Raw genomic sequence first — 20704 nt, forward strand, 5'->3', positions numbered from 1 at the left:
CAAGGCATTGAAGTAGTTCAGACTTTGTGCTTGGCAGGTGAAGCTTTCCAAAGTCAGAGAGGGAAGGAGGAGACTTCCGGTTATGGCGCGCTCCTGAAAGGTCGCATGGGCAGAGGGCTCCGCCTGATTTGAAATAACTTGTAAGCTTTAACAGTTAATATCGTGCAAATAGTGACCAAAATAAATCCTAAGGTCTGAATGTCATATTATGTCGAAGAATCGAGCGAAAAGACAGACAACTAAACCTAAAAAACACGACGTTGGAATGTTGCGTGAGGACGAGCCCAAAGAAGTTGAAGATATGCTAAATCAGGACGAAGATGAAGCTAGCAATCAAATCCTGTCAGCTATACAGTCACTCAGACGCGACTTTAACACACAACTGCATGAAGTCAGAAATGATGTCTCCACTCAACTACACGAAGTGGTTTCATCCAACCGCGAGATTAAAGAAGCTATAGAGACGTTCTCTGAAAGACTGACTGCAGCTGAGAACCGCATTGGTGCGGTGGAGGACCAGATTTCCTCTCTCACAGAAGTTGGCGACACTACGCGGGGGAAAGTTCAAAAGCTAGCTATGCAGATGGAGGAGATTGAGAATCAACGCCGGCGTTGCCATCTAAAGCTGGTTGGAATTCCTGAGGGCTCTGAAAAGCGAGACTGCCGTGCGTTTCTGATGACATGGCTACCACAAGTGCTGGGCATTGAGGATCACCTGAACATCGAGCAAGCCTACCGCCTGGGTGCGACACCGACAACACCAACCCACCAACAACAGAGTGAGACAAAGCCGCGCGTTGTGCTAGTGAAATTCCTATCTTATCGTGACAGAGACAGTGTGAGTGATGAGTACAGCGCGTCTGAAAGAGGTTAAACTCAGCAGTCAGGTGTTGTTTTTCCCGGATTTGTCACCAACAATCCAGAAACAACGAAAGCTTTTTGACAGTGTAAAACTTCGACTGAGAGCCTTGAAGAAAGACTATGGACTTATATTTCCTGCGCGATTGCGGATTCGGCACGAAGACACCTGGCACTTCTTCAACTCTCCCACTAAGGCTGAGAAATTCGTCGACAAGTTAGAGCGCTGTACTTCACAAGACACCCCACGCGGATCTTCCGAGGATCAAGGGTAATAGCCTAATATAGTCTAATAATAGATCTGGTTGATTGTCTAGATTGTCAACAATAACTTGCTAATGTGTAGCTGCTGTGGCATTGTAATGCTAACCAGAGATGGCGTGGTCTAGGCTACAGTGGACGGTGGAAATATTTTCTTTTTGGTCACAAAATAATAATATTTTTTTACATTTTAATTATTTTGGCGGAGCTTATGTCCGAGGTTTTATTTTGTTGTTTACTGTTTATCTTTCTCCATTGTGACTTTTGGTTGCTCACTGCTCCTTTCTTAGGATCAGGTTGGAGTCTGGCTGGAAGGCTGGTCATGGGGGGGAGGGGGGGATGTGCGTTTTTCTCCGCACACGCACAGGGATGGTGTTTGGCCTTGTTTGGGATAGGCCCATGTTTGGTGTGTTCTATGTTTGTTTTGAAGGCACATTATTGGTAATATTATATGTTCTGATTATAGAGACGACAGTGGTAATTTATACTTTACAGATGGTATCATGAGCAGAGACTTAAGGATAAATATGATTTCATGGAATGTCAGGGGTCTTAGAAAGTTGGTGAAGCTGAAACAAGTAACAACCAGATTGAAACAACTAAAAACACAGATCGCCTTTCTTCAAGAAACTCATTTACTTTCATCTGAACTTACACCCTTAAAAAGGAGATGGCCAGGGCAGATCATAGCAGCCTCATATTCGTCTCATGCAAGAGGGGTAGCAATACTCATTCACTCTTCTATTCCATTAAAAATTCATAATACCATATTAGACTCAATGGGCAGATATTGTGTTGTGCAGGGTTCCTTATTGGGTCAGGATATTAATTTGGTTTGTATATATGGGCCAAATAATGATGATCCCTCTTTCTACGACAATTTATTTCTAACTTTATCATCACTATATGGTGACCTCTGCCTAGCAGGGGATTTCAATTGTACTCTGGACCCAGCTCTTGACAGATCCTCAGGCATGGATGTTACACACATTCAAAGTAGGAAGACAATTCAATATCATATTAATAAGCTTGGTCTCTGTGACATTTGGAGATACAATAACCCATCTAGACGTGAATACTCTTGCTACTCGGCTACTCACAATTCATACTCTCGTATTGATTATTTCCTTCTGTCTAAATCCCTTATAGAAAATGTGAACGACTGCGTGTACAAAGGTATTGTCATTTCAGATCATGCACTACTGTTGCTTTCTTATACTGTCATTGGAGCTTCCAAAGGATCTTCAATGTGGCGATTAAGTCCACGATGGATCCATGATAGTGAGTTTTTGACATTTATGGAGACAAATATTGATGTATACTTTAAAATTAACACCAATCAGACATCAGCGTCTATTAGATGGGAGGCGTTTAAGGCCTACATCAGGGGACAAATGATCAGTTATACTAGCAGTATCTCAAATAAGCAACATTTAAAGCTGATAGAGTTGGAAAAAGACATTAAGGAATTAGAAGAAGAAATTAATATTCTCAATACGATCGAGACCAAACAAAAACTTGATATTCTTAGAGCTCAGTATAATGAGTTGTCAACAAATAAGGCAGCGTCTAGTCTAATGAAACTAAAGCAGACATTTTACGACCAAGGGGAAAAAGCAGGGAAACTATTGGCTTGGCGTATTAAATCATTACAGAATGAAAGAGCAGTCTTTGAACTTGAGTCTGAGTTAGGGAAACCAATTACTAATTTAAAGGATATTAATAAAGAATTTCAGTCATTCTACTCAAAGCTATATTTGTCAGAAACTAAAGCAACTCCTCACACTCTTAACGCATATTTAAACCAGATAGACATACCAATACTAGATGACAACGCTCAAAAAGAACTTAACTCCCCAATATCCTTGTCTGAGCTATCAGAGGCCATTGATTGTATGAAGGGAGGGAAAACTCCAGGACCCGATGGCATTCCCATTGATATCTATAAAAAATTTAAAGGTATGCTACTTGCTCCCTTATTAGATATGTGTGAGGAATCATTAGAGAAAGGTGAACTACCCTCAACGCTTAAGACTGCGCTTATAACTTTAATATTAAAACCTGGCAAACCTTCCACAAAATGTGAATCATACCGCCCAATATCTTTGATCAATAATGATGCTAAAATAATAGCCAAAGTTCTTGCACGCCGATTAGAGAAACATTTACCATCTATTGTTGAGCCAGACCAAAATGGGTTTATAAGAGGTAGACAAGGTTTCCACAATATCCGTAGGGTTATAAATATTTTACATGCTAAAAAAGAAACATCTGACATGGCCATGATAGGTCTTGATGCCTTAAAGGCTTTTGATAGGGTGGAACACACATATTTATTTGAAGTTCTTCAACATTTTGGTATAAGCGGTTATTTCCTTAACTGGATCAAGATTCTGTACTATGATTCAAGAGCATCAATATTGACAAATCACATAGTGTCAAAACAATTTCCTCTCTCCAGAGGCACAAGACAAGGGTGTCCCTTATCACCCCTTCTTTTTGTATTGGCTATAGAACCCTTGGCTATTGCAATCAGAAATAACCCTGAGATAACCGGCATTAACATAAATGATATTGAGAATAAAATATCACTCTTTGCTGATGATGTGGTTGTCTTCATGACCAACCTGAAGCAATCTGTACCTGCCCTATTGAGATGTATAGAAATATTTGGGAGTTTTTCTGGCTATAAAGTTAATACAACAAAATCCACAATTATGTTTCTGAAAGGCTCTGAAAGATTAACTCCACCCTTATACACTCCCTTCAAGAACATCCAGGACAGTTTTACTTATCTTGGCATTAAAATTACACCAACAATGGAATCGCTGGTACCCACTAATTATGACCCCATAGTTGAATCTGTGATGGCCTCTATAAATAGATGGAAATCCCTTCCTCTGTCCATGATTGGACGTATTAATATTTTGAAAATGAATATTCTTCCTAAGCTCCTTTACCTCTTTCAAACTATTCCACTTGCTCCTCCTACCAACTTTTTTGTCAAGATGAAGCGAATCTTTTGTACTTTTATTTGGAACAATAGACGCCCCAGGTTACGTATGACTCTGTTGTATTTGCCATATGATAGGGGTGGGTTAGGAGTCCCTTTTCTCCAAGGATACTATTGGGCTGCACAATTGAGAGCGGCTTCATACTGGTTTGATACTACTTCATTCCCTAGCTGGGCAAGGATTGAGGAGAGCACAATCTCCAAACTCCCCCTTAAGTTATATCTCTATTCAGCAAACCTTTCTATTTTGAAAAAACTTACCCTAAACCCTTTTGTTAGGAATACAGTGATAGTGTGGCATGAGGTTTTGAATTACTTAAAAGAAAATGCTGCTTTATCCCAATTTACTCCTATTTGGGGAAATAGAAATTTCACGCCAGGTACAAATGATCTTGGCTTTAAGAGATGGGCTAATAAGGGTATTAAACAAATATCAGATCTTTATGATGGGGGTGTCCTTTTAAGTTTTAATGATGTCAAGCAAAGGTTTAACATTGATGGTAAGCATTTTTTCAAATATTTGCAGATTAGACATTTCATAACACAAACTCAAAACTCCTTAAACCTACCCTCCCTGAACTCTATTGAAATGATAGTTGTAAATGATTATGGGACACCTGGACTCATTTCCCGGTTCTACCAAATTATCATCACAAAATCAACAGAATCCTCAGATGATAAAAGACGTGCCTGGTGTCTAGATCTTAAGGAAGAAATTACTGCTGAAGAATGGAAGCATGTATGCTTACAGAGCCAAGTTCAAACGATAAATACACGGTTTAAATTACTTCAGTACAAATGGCTGATGAGAGTATATATCACTCCAGTAGTACAACATCGTATTGATCCTAACACACCTGATCTATGTGTTAAATGTGGTACACATAAAGGGACTATATTTCACTGTCTTTGGGAGTGTTCCATTATCCAAGAATTTTGGCAGGAGATAATTACAACTTTGTCCATGATTATTGATGCACATCTCCCACTTTGCCCTAAGCTCTGCATACTGGGACTTTTTCCAGAAAATTGTACACTCAGTAAGTATCAGAAATCAATGGTCATATTTTGTTTACTGGAAGCAAAACACAAAATTGCTCTGACTTGGAGATCTTTGTATAGGCCAAGTAAGCAAATGTGGGCTGAAGGTCTTTTGCATTGTATAGCCATGGAAAAATTGACATACATAACCAAAGGGAAATACAACAGATTTGCTAAAATCTGGGATTCGTTTATGGAGTTTTTGGAGGGAGGAGGTTTGTCTGGGTAGGTGTAGCTTATTGTCATTTTTTGCTCATGTTATTCTTTTTTTACTTTCATCACTACTGTTAATTTCCAGATTTTATATGTACTTACTGCTGTCTTTGATGGTTGTCTGTTAATGTGCCTTTTTGTTCTTGTTGTTTTGTTTTGTGTTTGTATGTGCTTGTTTGTTAATTAAGGAAAAAAATCAATAAAGATATTTGACAGAGAGGGAAGGAGGGAAGGACTGTATGTGCAAGGAATTCATCCAAATCACTCTCACGGCTTTGCATTGCAATATTCAGCTGACCAAAGAGTGTCACATTGTTCTGGAGCATTTTAATCTTCTTCCCGTGCGTAGGCAATGTCTTCCGTCGAGTTTGCTTGAATAGTTGCAACGAATTCCTCTTGATTGGATCATGGATGGATTGGCTGCGCTCAGTAAGCACCTTTGTGATAAACTGTTGATATTGTTTCTTGCCTGTGTCTTCTAAGATGAACACTGTTTTAGCCACAGATTCATCTGCACAGTTACGGCTGTCAAGAGTGACTAGATCTTTAAAATCATCCATAAAAGGGTTGCCTGTTCTTTCAATAGTTTTAGACAGGTTGGCTACATGTCTTTGAAATGTCTTCTGTGTGGAAAGACCCTGTTCATGATGCTGGAAGTTCTCAGGATTATCTAGGTCATTTTTAAGAAGAAAGTCCTCTTCAAATTCTTTCAGCAATCTTCCCAACTCTGGTCCAGAGATCATCCATCGTCTGAAAGCATTTGGGTTTTCTGTGAGACCAACTGCTCCACCGCAACCTTTCACAATCTTATTCTCTTGTTCATGAGCTTGGTCGAAAGGTATTGCAGAGAACTTGTTGTATGTCTTTGAGAGAACGCAGTGTGAATGCTTCTTAAACTCTTCTTAAATGGTGCTGGGCAAAGACTTCATGTCCCTGATGTGGACAGACACCCATCTTGCATAGTTTGTATGGACCAAGGCAAAAAATAGAGGGATGAGTTATTCTAAAACTTCTACATATAGAAGGAAGTTCTTTTCTCTGTGAGCTCTGACAAAAATGAGAATGAGGGTTTCATATCTTAGTATTAGATCCCAAAACATTGTTGGACTCTGCTTCATGTCATTTCTCCAAGTGATAAAGGCGTCTTCATCTTTGGGGCCAGGAATAAGCCTAAAGCCTACCTTACATTGACAGACTTTGCAAAGATTTGGAAAAGATTTTTGAAAGACTACCGTCTCAGACCCTCTCACATCTAAAAACAATTCATTGAGTTTCTAGTCACAGTCTAGTCACAGGCCAGTCTCAGATTAGGATTTTGCAAAGACTGTGGGTCACTATTTACAAGACTGCTGCTAGATTCCTTCAAATATTTCCATCGTGCACTAGGCTACACGTCATCATCAACAGGAACTCACATGATAGATTACTCATATCAAAGTATTTTTTTCTTGCAGCATTGTTTCATGTGTGACATCCCTAACAGCGGTTCTGTCACGTAGAATAATAAAACGAATAATTTATAAGAAATGAAATAACAAATAATCATATAAGCTACAGCTGTCGCCTATTTTGCCCCTTCCGGTTTCGTGTTGGTGCGAGGTCACTATTGGTTTTTAATGTTCACGTCACTATTTGCATGAGCCACGACTGAAAAGACTTCCGATAATATCAAAAATGTTTGATATTGTCGTAACGGCAAAACTAGAAAAAGACTGACTCCGACGGACTTAAAACCGCTAAGATTGGCACCTTACACTAAACGATTAAAGCCTACCTTACATTGACAGACTTTGCAAAGATTTGGAAAAGATTTTTGAAAGACTACAGTCTCAGACCCTCTCACATCTAAAGACAATTCATTGAGTTTTAGTCACAGTCTAGTCACAGGCCAGTCTCAGATTAGGATTTTGCAAAGACTGTGGGTCACTATTTACAAGACTGCTGCTAGATTCCTTCAAATTATTTCCATCGTGCAATAGGCTACACGTCATCATTAACAGGAAATCACATGATAGCCTACTCATATCAAAGTATTTTTTTCGCGTTTCTGCAGCATTGTTTGATGTGTGACATCACTAACAGATATAGAGTTGTTCTGTCTCGTAGAATAGCCGACTAATAAATTATAAGAAATGAAATAACAAATAATCATATAGGCTACAGCTGTCGCCTATTTTGCCCCTTCCTGTTTTCGTGTTCGCGAGAGGTTACTATTGGTTTTTAATGTTCACGTCACTATTTGCATGAGCCACGACTGAAAAGACTTCCGATAATATCAAACATGTTTGATATTGTCGTAACGGCAAAACTAGAGAAAGACTGCCTCCCACGGACTTAAAACCGCTAAGATTGGCACCTTACACTAAACGATTTAGATGACGGGAGCGCGCTGCGATTCTAGCACAACTCTCGATTTTGGAAATTTAGTCGCCGACTGTTAAAACAGGCCAAAATCGTGCAATGTAAGCCAGCCTTAAAGCCTACCTTACACTGACAAGATTTGGGAAAGATTCTTGAAAGATTGTAGTCTTTGAACTAATGCCCATCATTCAAGCTTTACTCAAAAGACTACAATCTTTCAAGAATCTTTCCAAAATCTTGTCAGTGTAAGGTAGGCTTTAGATGACGGGAGCGCGCCGCGATTCTAGTACAACTCCCAAGATTTCCGCCCGATTTTGGAAATGTAGTCCAAGTCAGTCGCCGACTGTTAAAACAGACCAAAATCGTGCAATGTAAGCCAGCCTTTAAGCTTCCTGCTGTAGACTGTAAAGTGACAGTAGAGTGACTTGGTGGGCATGCCTGGTGCGAGTTAGGTGTGCTGCTCTCAGAAAAGAGTACCGTCGTCCAACCAGAACACTCTAAAAGGTTGCCAAGTGTATTCCAGAGGGCCATTTCTGTGTGTAATCCACCTAGCATAACTACATGAACTCTTTCACCATGTGTCTCTGGCCATTTCCATTGCACTAATTTTGCCAGAGCAAAAAGAGGTTGGTCAAATGTAGTGACTGGGATTTATCCAGGATTAAGAAATTCAGTAGCTTGTCTAAGAACATTCATGCCATGTTTGATCATGGCTGGAGTGGCAGATTTCTCATAAAACAGAGAAAGAAGTGCACATTTTGCTGGGGGGTCTTCCACCAATGGTTGCATAGAAGCATGATATGCAGAACATGCAATTGCATCATCACTGGCCAGTTCTGTCTTCCCTAGAAGTGGCAGTGCATGATTGACCCAGTTGTTTTCCTCTTCTCTTGCATGATCCAATAGGCCAATATCTGTAACTACATTACACTCTGGCACTGAAACGGAAGTGTTATTCAGAGCTACAGCGGGGACAGTGGCATAAGTGTCAAGAAGAGCTTTGTTTTTATTTTCAAGAGGTGGTATCATAATGGGTGGTCTCAGTACAGTCATCCTTAGTTGGTAATTGAAACATGCTGATTCCAGTGCCATGAAACGAGCCTACAGAAGTGGTTGAACTTGGGTCATAGTCAAGGTTATCAAGGGCACCAACTGTGAAGAGCCCTTTCCGGAGACAAGCTGGAACCACGACACCATCAACTTCAAATCGTTCACTTGTGGCATTAGCAAGCCAGTCTTCAATTTCAATAACTCTGTCATATGAAATGCTAATACCCATTTGGTGTAATTGCTGGACCAGTTGCTTGATTCTGGTTTGTACATGTACATTAAGGCCTATGTAAATAGGGAGCGGTGGTTCACATTCAAGGCTGTGTCTGGTCATCCTAGCAGTGGATGCCCTTTTCTTTGTGTTATAAAGAATGCCTTGTCCCATTGTGAGGCAAGCCTGAGACTCAGATTTCTCTTGATCTTTCAAGTTGGAGCCATTCATTATCATTGAGATAAGAGACTTTAGGCTTGAAGGAAGTGAGGTTTCTTGACAGCTTTCTGGGAAGGAGCCAGTGAATTTGAAGCCTGTATGGTTGAATATGTCATATCTAATAATCTTCGCAGCTTTTGCCAGAATGAGAGGGTCTTCATCAAAATCTCTTTTCCTCATAGCTGCCTTTAGCATATTTCTCATGCCCTCCTTGAAGACAAGAACCATGTTCCTTCCATTAAATTGTTCTTGTGCATCTGGAAAGCTTTGAAGCAAATGATTTTTCAACCTAGTTTTGTTGACTTGCTTCCTGACACTCAGTTCCTGAAGTCGATTTACATAGCCTACAAAGAGTGGAGCTCAGCTAGCATAAAGAGAAGGACTCCAGAATCAAGACTTTTTTCGATATAGTCCTGAAGTTCAACGAAAGCATGAGACTCTTTCATGTTTTGATCTATGTTTTCTGTACATTGGTTGCTCTTACTAGCGAGTCCACGGTAGCGAATTGTGCGAAAACGTGAAATTCAATGAACCTGCATTATACTGCTCTCTGCTCAGCTCTCTCTGTCTACCCATTCACTCATCCACACACACACACACACACCTGACTGCAGCACTTATATATATACTAGGGCTGGGCACGTTAACGCGTTAATATCACGTTAACTCATCAATCATTAAACGCCGACAATTATTTTATCGCGCATTAACGCAGTTTTAATTATTTATTTTATACTAAGTCTGTTGCTCACAGGCTGCTCACAGGCTGGTCACAGGCGTCTCATCACGCATTGAAATTCCATAGCCTACATTCACAAAATCAGGAGATGTGCAACAGAAGTGAGAGAAGGCACTGGCTGCAGCAGTGCAAGTGCAAGTCACATGTTCACGGTGCACGTTGTCACAGGCACGTCTAATGTTCATGTTTTGCACTGGATTTGCGGCTACTGTGTTCAATTGGCATTGATGAGTTAAACAGTCGTTTTTTCCTACATGGTAACGTTGTTGTAGGCTAGGGAAAGAAAACATTAGCCTTGAGTATTTTAATATTCAGTTGTAAACAAAGACATCTTCTTATGTAGCCCAAGCTGTAAATGGACTGAAGTTCGCTCTAAATATCTAATTTGATCGATTATGCTAACCATTTCTATGGGATTTTTTTAGTAGTTGCCCAGCCCTAATATATACACATATACATATATACCACACTTCTCCATGCACTCCACAACATTCTCACCTTAACCTAGCTCCCCCATTTGCCCATGGGCAGCCGTGGTGTACTGGTTAGCGCATCGGGCTTGTAACCGGAGGGTTGCCGGTTCGATCCCCGACCAGTCCACCACGGCTGAAGTGTCCTTGAGCAAGGCACCTAACCCCTCACTGCTCCCCGACGGCTCTGGGTTGTGTGATTCACCTCACTGTGTGTTCACTGTGTGCTGTGTGTTCACTAATTCGGTTAAATTGGGTTAAATGCAGAGAACTGAATTTCCCTCACGGGATCAAAAAAGTATATATTCTATTCTATTCTTCTATTTCACTGCATCATATGGCCTATTCGGACGGGATTAGTTTTATGGGGTGACATCAGGTAAAGTAATAATTACCAGGTAATGTAGTCCCGTCCGGACGCGCCATGTCAGTAAACATAACGGAGTATGTCGGTGAAATTTACAGACACTTTCACCTTCTGTAAAACGGTCAGGAGAAATTACCTTAGGTAATATTAATCCCGTGCGAACGCGACCCTCTGTAAAGATGTCTGTAATATTTCGTCACATCCTGATTTGAAAACAATTCCACCATGCTGTGCAGCTCCTAATATGACGTTAGCTAGTTTGCCTAATAGCTTGATATTGTTAACCATTTCAAACTACTTATGGCATATCATAAAGCTAACATTTGCTAGTTTAACCAACTTGTGTAGTCTTTCAAATCTGAAAATGCCGCACGTACCTGACGCAAAGTATCACGTGCACGGCGATGAAGATGTGACGGCAGAACGTAAACGTAGTTACTCCTCCCATGTCAAGTAAAATGACAGAGATTTCTAGTCCCGTCCGAATTGGACATTTATATTACAGAGGTCATAAGATGAACCTACGTCCCCCCATAAAACTAATCCCGTCCGAATAGGCCTATAGAAAGCCACACTCCTTACATCCACTTACATCCACTCACACACGCACTCACACTCAGAGGTGGAAAAGTCAAGCTTCAGAGAGTAAAAGTCCAATCACATATTGGTTCTATCTGTGCACTTTACACAGGTGATCTCACCAATTAGCTGCTCTGCCTGGCTAAAGAGTTGTACTAATTAGAATCAGCTGGTTGGTTGGACTTTTCCCACCTCTGCGCACACTGCCCCTTACCAGAATCTTATTAGCCATTTTCACGTGATGTCAGCAGCTGGGTATCAGTTCGTCCGGTAGCAGTAATATGCAGTCATAACGTCATTTAACTTTATTCTCAAATCAAGGCAGCTCGAGAGCGATGATTGCAAACGATAACTGAGGAGACATTAGGAGACCCCTGCTATACATAGCAGCAACTTCAGCTAGCTAACATGTTAGCACCGAAGATCAAGTTGGCTTGATATTGGATATTCGGATACCCAATGAAAGACCGTTCCTTATTTTGAATCTCTGTCGAATATCCAATATCAAACCAACTTGATCTTCTGTGAAGCTAGCTGAAGTTGCTGCTATATATTAAGGATTAGGCTACTGACTTTACTCTCAAATCAAGGCAGCTACGTGACGGCAATGATCGCCAACGATAACAAGGAAAATGAAGATAATAAATCCATGTGAAATATTAATCTTACCTCAAGAACTGTAACCGTGTCACCATAGCTTTTGCTTACGCCGGATGAACTGATAGCCTACCCAGCAAAGCTTCAAAGCAGAAAGTGTCTGACGTGAAAAGGGCGAATGAAGCCACATACATACAACACACTGCCCCCACCCCCCCCCCCCCCCATTTTATTGATTGAAAATACTCATAAGTGGTGAACTATACTATTACCAGGGTTAATATTGACAAAGATCGTGTTTCTCGACAAAAGTGACATTTCGTTTGATTTTGTATTGGAGATATTGCTCTCTGCGCCTTCTACAGGTTGAAACATGCCATGGCATGTTGGTCCAAAATACTATTGGAATGCTGACGTTGTCCTGCACTACTCGTCCAACACTATGTCACCGGGTCGTTACAAATTAGGAATGAAACGCCCCAACACCTGCTGCCCTGATTAGCCTACCTGTGATGTCTGTATAGCACTCATTCCCAGATTGACACGAAATCACCATGGTTGATTGGCTGCAGCAGGGCTGCACTCCCTTACAAATTTCAGAACGTCCTGCCTATTTTGAAAGCCTTTTTCAGAAATGTGAAGTGGGTGGAGTTATGGGGTGAAGTGACTCTTTAATGCATGTCTTGTTTTGCATGCACTGGTAATTTCCTCGAAATTACGTTTTCAGTTCAGACATATTGTTTGAGAGCATTAGGATAATTTAGATGACAAAAATATTTCTTCATGGTTACTTTTGAGAGAAAATATACAGTAAACTCATCAAGCAATGCACAAAACTGATGCTGCAGACAATATTTATTTCTTTCACTGTACTATATGTTCAGTTACAGTAACAAGGCAATCAACAGAAAATGGCAGAATCTTACTACTATGTGGAAAAATAAAAATCTGTAACCAAATAAAAAGTGCTGTACACTTACAGTCACTGAAGAAAAACTAAAGCAATGATAAAAACAAGCAACAACAATATGTAATACTCTAATCATCTCTCCGTCTAGCTGGATCAGGCCATAAGAGATCATCCACATCACAGGTTATGGGTGCCTCTCATTTGGGCTTTTAAACGTCCTCCCTCGCTCCTCGGGCCTCAATCCTCACTGATCGACATAAAGAATGATGGGGCGAAAACAATGGGATAGTCTATCCAGTGATAGTTAGATCAGTGGGAACGCCCCTCGAGGATCAAGCATCGTAGCCTGGTCCTGACCATCCCATAATACTACCATTTCATTTCGTATTATGGTCTGGAATTTCTTTGCTCTGAAGCGCTTGCAGGAAGCGGGAAGTAACGCCCAGTTCTGGTTTGAATTGATTGGACAGCTCTCACCCAATCGGCGATAGTTACTCATAACAACATAGCGCAGGCGTTTAACGTCATCGTCACGAGCGCCCTCCCCCTTTCGCCCCCACCAGAGAATGTCTAACGGGGCAGTCACACACTTGCGTCCGCCAACGTATGCCTCATTTTGTCACATTTCCATAAACGCGAACTGATTGGTTTGTCAGTGTTCGAAAATTTGCATACACGGAATTTCATTGGCTGGCGCTTGCGCTATCCGTCAAAAGTTGAACATTTCTCAACTTTTTAGCGGAGGCAACGTATCTCAGGCAACGCATCGGACCCACAATTCAGTGCGGCATGAAATGAAGTCCAGCCAATGTAAAGTGAATGGGAAAACAACGGACGAACGTTGGCGGACGCAAGCGTGTGACTGCCCCGTAATAAGGGGAGAAGGACCACTAGCGAAATACTTCCGCATGGTACTGCAACTAGAGGGCGATCGCGAGCAAGTGATGAATGAATGGGTAGCAATGGAGCTGAACCCCCCAGTACCACATTTCTCGTTATATAATTTGTTCTCCTAAAATTGCATTAATGCATGCGATGCAGGATAACTTGACTTGACAATCAGCTGACCAATACAATTTTCAATATGTGTTGTTATTCCTAAAAACCCTTTCAAAGTTTTCATGTCACGTGACACAAGCGAACCACTTTACGGCCATAGACCTAAAAGAAGGTTCAGCCAGAGACGGTTCAGCTTCACGACGGTCGTAATCGGTCGCGATTGTCGCGAGCATCCATGAGCTAAATGCTAGCATGTTACAGGGAAAACGGCCCATCCTATGAAAAGCAGAAAGGACATGAGTGACTTTTTATTTCATTTCCAGTGGAAAACCTATACTCAGGTAGCTACTACGACAATGTACATTAAGAAATGAAGTTGTCAACTGTGAAAAAAACGAGTTCTAGCCGCTTAGCCCCATAGACCACAATTCATTTATCACTTGCTCGGCAACGCCCCTAGCGGAATTTCAACAGATTGCATGAACAATCCGGTACAATGGAGTTAATAGGAAGTGGACCGGCTCTCCCTAAAGGGGCTCTGCCCCCACCAACCCGTCTCTTCGTTTATTGGCTGCTTTCTGGAGGGGGGGCGTTCTGTTACAATTCTACCGAGCAGAATGCTCCACAGAGGAGCACGGCCAGACTCGTAGTGGAGGCAATCCTTGGCCGGAAGTACGTGGATGGCTCGCGAGGCTACAAGCATCGAGGATCGAGGAGGCATGTTGAGAAGCATGTCTTCGTTGGCAAGGCAAGACTGTATACCTGAGTGCTGCGTTTTCAATTTTACACATGTGTGCTTACACACCTGGTGGATGTGATTATTCAATTTGTTCATTAGTGTGGTCATTGGCAAGCCAGGGTTTTGTAATGAGAAGGAAGTACCTTACAATCTTTATCTGTGTCTAAAGCCCTATTCGCACGGGATTAGTATTACCTGTGGACCTCTGGTCATTTTCAAATTATCACCCCACCTCTGTGTTACTTGCAGTGCATTCGCACGAGATAAGCAAAGTCTGTAAATAACTCTTTTTTCACTGACATTACACCCGGATATGTCGTATGCTAACGTCCGAAAACAATGCAGAAAGTAGAAAAGATATGCAATTGCAATAGCAATCATTGAGATGCAGATTCGCACGGGATTAGTATTATCACCGGACGTCTGTGTTTGGCGAAATACAGTAGGTAATTTGCGGCGGAATTTTCACTTTACAAATTACAGACATGGCACATTCGCACGGGACTAAGATCTCAGGCATTCTCCGCAATTATCACAAATCACCAAAGGTCCACAGGTAATACTAATCCCGTGCGAATAGGGCTTAAAGCCTACCGCAAATTACCTACTGTATTTCGCCAAACACAGACGTCCGGTGATAATACTAATCCCGTGCGAATCTGCTCAGTGATTGCTATTGCAATTGCATATCTTTTCTACTTTCTGCGTTGTTTTCGGACGTTAGGATACGACATATCCGGGTGTAATGTCAGTAAAAATTTACTGACTTTGCTTATCCCGTGCGAATGCGCTGCAAGTAACACAGAGGTGGGGCGATAATTTGAAAATGACCACAGGTCCACAGGTAATACTAATCCCGTGCGAATAGGTCTTTTTATCTAAACAGGATGTTAAGAATTACTAATTAAATGTTCCTACATACTCTGATTGACTTTGTAAACTACTGTAGAAATGACAGAAATGACAGAAATACTTTGATTACATTTATTTCCTAGGAATTGTTAGGGGTGCCAATAATTGTGGCACACATGATTTAATGTAAAATAATTATTTCTTAATGTGGGATTTTTTTCCTTCTAAATAAATGCACTTGTATTAAAGGTTGGATTTTACGCTTTTTTTCATTGTGGTCCTATATTATTTGGAAAAAAAATGAATTTATCAGAAGCTAAAGAACACATCTTAACCAGGGGTGCCAATAATTGTGGAGGGCGCTGTATATACAAAACTAAGGGTCTAAACATACAAAAAACTTATCCAACATTTAAAGTCTTTTAAAATGAAATTATTTATTGTTTTTAAGGAAAATTGCAACATCTTGTGTGTGTGTGTGTGTGTGTGTGTGTGCAATTTATACCGAGCCTAATATTTAGATGTTTATTTTATCCAAAATGACTTCATATATGTCACACACACACTATAGCCTATATTGCCAAAAGTATTGAGTCACCTGCCTTAACTCGCATACGAACTTAAGTGACATCCTATTCTTAATCCATAGGTGTAATGACATGTCCTATCATACTACTGTTCACAAACATATACAAACAAGTTTCAATGTCATAATGTTCATTGGTACGCTACCATGACAATATTTGTTTGTCTCCCGGTAAAACGTGGAGGTGGATATCGACGCCATATTGCTTTTCCCCAAAACAGTGTATTGTGTTTGATAATAGAGGGCAAAATGAAGCGTCCACAAGGATAACAGGTTTGAAAATTAAGCACATGGTAAAGATGTCTAAGAGCCTAAATGTACGCTAATGTCCACAAACGAGGACGCAGGGTCTCAGGAGGATAAATACACACATGCAGACAAGCAGACACACGCACAGGCACATACATACACACACCCCTTCACCCCCCCACACATACTCACAAGCAAACACATACACACACACACACACACACAGAAAAGCACACATGTACACAAAAGCAAACACACACATGCACACACTCATTCACATACACAAACATTTCAAGAATAGGGGATGGAGTAGGAGACGGGGACAATTTGACAAGGATGGTTTCTTCTTTTGCAGAGAGAATATGCAGGACTGAGCAGCAGTCATATCTAGTTAAAAATGACTTGTCAACAATGCATATTGTGTGTTTTACAGAATTATTCTCATCCTGTTTCACAAGAAAAATCACCTGAAGTAGCAGCCCACCATAAGCAAGCCTACTACAGCAAACAGAATGTGAAAATGTATTTTTATTGAATTTTAAACAATTGCATCCAATGTATTATCCTGTTGTAAGTAGCACGTCTTTGGCATCAACTACAGCGATCAGAATGAGAACATGTCTTTTTATTTATTTTTGGTGAATATTTCATTTAATTCTGTGTCACTATAATGCCAGATTTCAGCAAAACTTCACCTGAACCCTTCACCTATCAGAATGAGAAAATGTTTTCAGAAAACGAATATCCTAGTGAATATCAAACCTTCTGCTAACTTATACCCACTTTATCCAGAGGCATGCATACGTCCAATTTGAGTCCGTTTGAACATACATGCAGTAGGAGAGCTTTTAATTCAAGTATACTTGTGTATGCAAGGAATTTGATCTCTGCATTTATCCCATCCATGAATTAATGAACACACACAGCACACAGTGAGATGAAGCAGACACTACCGGAGCAGTGAACTACCTTGATACAGCGGCGCTGAGCAATGAGGGGTTAGGTGCGTTGCTCAAAGGCACTTCAAACGTGGATGTGGGTATGGGAGAGCAGTGCCCAAACCAGTAGGCCACAGCTGCCCCACCAAACCTTCACATACAACCAATTCATTTCAATGAGAACATCTGTGACCAATGGGCAACGGATTCCAATTCAAACCACATTCAGATATGAAGATTTGGTGGAAAAGAGCCCTAAGGGAAACCATTCCACCAAGCTTTGTATCCGACTGAACATCTCGATACACATTCATTTCAATGGTAACCCCTGTGAGCTTAGGGGGGGAGCTCAGTGTACGGACTCCGCTTTATTTGTTTCATGCTTTAATTTTTTGGAATCCAGCACCAGTTAGCCTCTGGATGTGCGAGCCTGCTCTCTAAGCTCTCACAGAGGTTCCCATTGAAATGAATGGGCCTACTGTAAGTGGTGGACACAGCCGCACACAAAGCTTTGGTGGAAAACCAACCTTAGTCTGGTTAAAAGAACTTTGATTTTATCCGTTTCAGTCGGACACGTTTAAAAAGTGTCATGTGTCATGTAATGAGTGACACATTTAAATAGATGTTCATTAATGTGTGTTCTTCTAAATAATGAATAAATGAATCAAGCACACTCTCACACACTTTCTGTCACATATCATCTCAACTCATGTATGGGACATGGTGATACCATGCATTGCTGTTCATTTACCTCCGCCAAGGAGGTACATGTTTTCATTGGGGACCGGCCGGCGTTTGTCTGACTGTTTGTCTATGTTAGCAAGATAACTCAAAAAGTGATGGATGGATTACGATGAGATTTTCAGGGAAGGTCGGACATGACCCAAGGAAGAAACTATAACATTTTGGGAGTGATACGTAATTCCATCGGGATTCCGTCTGCGTTTATGTATTTAGCTTACTGGTGTAATGGCATGGTATGGCCACGTGGTGGCGATCTGAATAGTTTAGTTTCAAATGTATGACAACCTAGGAAAAACAATGCAGGCGGAGGTAGCTGCATGCGCTCTCTGAGTGCTTTTCTAGTTTATTATTGTGATCATTCAGTCAGTTACATTTTGTTCTCCTTTTTGTTCTCAATCAGGTATAAAATGTTAATACACATCTGTACACACACCAATGAGAAACCACACTGCTGCCCCACCTGCAACAAGAGTTTCTCACGCCTGGAAAACCTCAAGATTCACAACTCACACACAGGTCAGTGCAACAATACTCCTGCCAACAAATCAATTAAAACAATACATTTGTGTCAATGAAATAGAAATAGAAACACCTTTCCACCACATATGTAATGCTGTACACACATAAGCAAATGTTTGGAATTATTTGCTTGTAATGACAGCAGATGCTATTTGTTACTCCCACTCTCTGTTAAATCTAGTCTTTATATTTGTTCCACTGTGTTTACTCTTCGGGGAGAAGCCATACATTTGTCCATATGAGGGCTGCAAAAAATGTTATTCAAACTCCAGCGATCGCTTCAAACACACACGCACACACTACGTGGACAAGCCTTACTACTGCAAGATGGTGGGTTGTCTGAAACGCTACACCGACCCAAGCTCCTTGCGCAGGCATATCAAAGCCCACAGGCATTTTGTGGCCCAGGATCCCCCTGCATCAGGTACCATGGGGTCCTTGCTGAAAGGAGTACAAATTGGGGGGCTAGGTGCGGGGATAGGTATGGGAAAAGAGTCTGAGCTCGCCTACATCAGCAGGCATCATATAATCATTCCAGGGGCAATGGCTGCTCTTCTAGGCAGACATGGGCTTCAGGGGATGGAGGGATCTCTTCCCATCACCTCCCTGAGTCCCAGACCGCTGGACCTCATCACACTGGGATGCCCCAGCTCTTCCCCAGCTGGCTTAGGGGGAGCCTCGTTCCTGTCCCTCAGTGGATCCTCGCTTGGGCTGGGAAAAGCATCCCTCTTATCTCCTGTTTTCCACACCCTTCCACAAGAACTGCCTATGGTGTCTGTACTAGGTGCTGAGAGGAGAGCAGGAGGCTTGGGGCATGCAGGGAGGAGATAGAAGAGGAACAAGAGGCAGGTGGAGTCCTTAATCTCTCCACAGGGGCCTCCCATGAGCCACTGTCCTGGGTAGTCATCCCCTCTGGCACTGTCGTGCTCAAATCAGCAGTGGTCAGTTGACTCACAGAGTCCTAAACAGATAAAGACATTTGAAAAGCACATTCCATAAAAGAAGGGAGTCATAGTTTGGAGACTTAGAAGATTCTCAGTCACAAGAGAAAGGTTTTACCATGTTAATTTAATGCCGTTTCAGCACGGATTTCTACAATAGTTATACTTTCCTCTCAATGTCACCTATTTCTCCTGTTGAAAATATTTGTGACCAGTTTAGCATGTTTTGCTGTACAATGCAAACACTTGCACCTCCCACCCTAAACCATCCATGTTAATCTGTTCTAATTCTTTATACATACCCCATGTACTTCATGTACTTCAGCTGCAGTCATTAGAGTGCCCACTCAATGTATAGTTTGTACAAGACGACAATGTGTGCCATGCCTTCATGGCTAAACCCAAACACATGAGGAATGTGAACGACTGCACTTGTATTGCTTAGAGCAAAACAATTGCATAGAGCATGCTGATTATTTTGGTGGTGGTCTGCAACCTTATTCCTCAATGACATTAGTGCTTTTTAAAGCATTAGCATGCAGTTACTGTATGTCAGGGCCCTGTCTTGCGGGGACAAAAATGAATCCAGATATGTCTTCCCCCAAATAGTCACAATAGGCACAAGACTTTAAAACCTGCCCTCAGTTTTGTTTTGTTTGAATCTACAGTACTTTGACCTCTTACCATAGAAGATGTTTCATTGGTTCAGAAAACCACTAAATGTGCTGATCATTTCTTTTTCATGATTACATCTACTGTACAGGGAGGAGAAAATGTATTTGATACCATGCTAAAGTTGCCTAAAAAGAGGAATATAAAATCATCATTTGACAATTGATCTTAATGTCTTAATTCAAAAAATGAGTAAAAATAAAACCGCTAAGTACACTAATTGTCTTTGTGATTTAAGAATGTATCGTAAATAAATAAATATTCTTCCGCTAGGGGGAAGGAAATATTTGACCCCCAATCCCACTGAGTAAGCAACGTCTATGGACGTCCAAAAACAGAGGTCTGTCCAGGCTGTGATCTGGACGTCTATTTTACAGTCAAAATTAGTTGATAAATGACACTGGGACAATAGTCCAGCCTGACCCGGTTCAGGACGTCTACAGACATCCAACATTAGTTGCAAATAATCGTTCTGTGATGTCATAATCTGGACGTCTATTTGACAGCCAGAATCAGTTAATAAATGACATTGGGACAATAGTCCAGCCTGACCCCATTCAGGACGTCTATAGACAG

At 41.2% G+C, this 20704-nt stretch overlaps 1 pseudogene; it reads left to right on the forward strand.

The window, feature by feature from the left end:
• Positions 1-265: 265 nt before the first annotated feature.
• LOC134075982 (zinc finger protein GLIS2-like) lies at positions 266-19513 on the forward strand (annotated as a pseudogene).
• The last annotated feature ends 1191 nt before the right edge of the window (positions 19514-20704 follow it).

This window comes from Sardina pilchardus, chromosome 3 (assembly GCF_963854185.1).
Source record: "Sardina pilchardus chromosome 3, fSarPil1.1, whole genome shotgun sequence".
Classification (NCBI taxonomy): Eukaryota; Metazoa; Chordata; class Actinopteri; order Clupeiformes; family Clupeidae; genus Sardina; species Sardina pilchardus.